This window comes from Apodemus sylvaticus, chromosome 4, assembly GCF_947179515.1.
Source record: "Apodemus sylvaticus chromosome 4, mApoSyl1.1, whole genome shotgun sequence".
In the NCBI taxonomy this organism is placed as follows: Eukaryota; Metazoa; Chordata; class Mammalia; order Rodentia; family Muridae; genus Apodemus; species Apodemus sylvaticus.
In genome coordinates, this window is record NC_067475.1 from 53,081,982 (window position 1) to 53,083,648 (window position 1,667).

Below are 1,667 nucleotides of genomic sequence, written 5' to 3' on the forward strand. Positions count from 1 at the left end.
AATCCAACTCTACAGTGGTTAGTTGCACCATAAGTTATGCTATTATTACACTAGTTGGCACACCTTGAATAGTAGCTTGGTGCTGTAGTTCATCAGGTTTACAGCTGGTGAAGAATATTGGTGACTTTTCTCCCACAACATCCTGCATAGCAACATCTAGTACCATGGAGGAAGCTAGCCACTAAAAAGGAAGGTCCCAGCTTAAGTCCAACTTGATTACAACTCAATAGGGTTTTATCATGTAGTTCTGGTAGGCAACAAGGAGAAATGGCAAAAGTCAATATTTGCTTGTGGGATATTCTAGAGCCTCTTTACCCGACAGCTCATAAGAAGGTATTCCCCACGTAGCACTGGGACTTCCATTTAATACTCATAGCTTCTAAGAGCAGCTTTATGCAGCTGTGCCTTGTATCTTACTTCTAACTTATTTTTATGTTATCTCTTTATTTGTTTGTTTGTCTGTTTATGTGTTTGTTTATTATCTGTTCAGGAAGCATTTTACTGTTACTCTAAGGATGAGAACTTTTACAGGTGATGGAACCTTTAAAGCACCTCCCACAAGGCCTGGCTGAGCTTCTGGTCTTTGCAAGTATATCAATGAGCAACCTTCTGATCCATGATTGATGGGTCAGTCTTAACCTCAAATTTCAATACTTGGCCTTGACTTGGGAAGCTCCATAAGCACTGTCATTAACTCAGCAAGAACAGCTTCATCGAAAGGAGATGATATGCACACAGTACAACTCATTTTTCCAGGGTAAACACTCACTATGGTCAAAAAGGCAGAGATGACTCCCTGGTTGCTTAGGGAACCATTTTCAACTAGTAAACTGATAAGGTTGGACATCGGTGGAGAAAATATTTCCCTTGTTTCAATGTCTTTCAGGGTTTTCACTTTGATACAGTGCTTAATGTAAGAATTCAGAAGAGTAAGAGACACCTTGGCATCCTTCGGGAGTTGTTCTAGCAGCAGCAACTCCTTTGCACTTGGTCTAGCTTATTCTTTCTAGATGCAGCAGAAAAAAAAAAAAACCAGAAGTGGTGCAATGACCTTCAATGCCATATATCTAAGCAGGGGGCACATAAGCTTGGCAAAGGGCCTGGCCACAGATGTACTGAAGCTCTATGCCTGTTGGGACAGACTGGACACTGCTGGGGTGGCCATCTTTTCCTAAATTATATTTTTAATTGACTTACAAATAGTAGGGTTTTATGTAACTATCTTCTGAATTTCCTAGTTTTTAACTTCATGATTTTGTAGTAATAAATAATAACAGCAACTACAATGTCCATTAAATAAGTTTAACAAACAAAAATATCTGTTCACCATTTTCCACTGATCTGGGTTCACTTCCTTGTTTTTTCTTTAAGTTTTGAAATAAGTGTTTTTGAATTTTAAAATAAACTTCTATTTGAAATACCTTATTAAGTTCTTGAACATTTCTTTGTACTTTTTCCTTTTTATGTTTTTGCATATGCTGTATATACTTATGTGTATATGAGATTTTTAGTACACAGGCACATATGTCTGTGTGCGCACATTCATCTGGAGTCCTAGAGTCATCGGTGGGTGCCTTTCTGACTATTTTTCACCATCTACATTGTAGAGTGGTTTCTCCATTGAATCTAGGACTAATTCAGCTAATATGGCTAGCAATCTTGCCTCA

The 1,667-nt window shown here is 38.2% G+C and overlaps 1 pseudogene; it reads right to left on the reverse strand.

The window, feature by feature from the left end:
- Positions 1 to 594: 594 nt before the first annotated feature.
- Positions 595 to 1,165, reverse strand: LOC127683573 (ATP synthase subunit O, mitochondrial-like; annotated as a pseudogene).
- Positions 1,166 to 1,667: the final 502 nt, after the last annotated feature.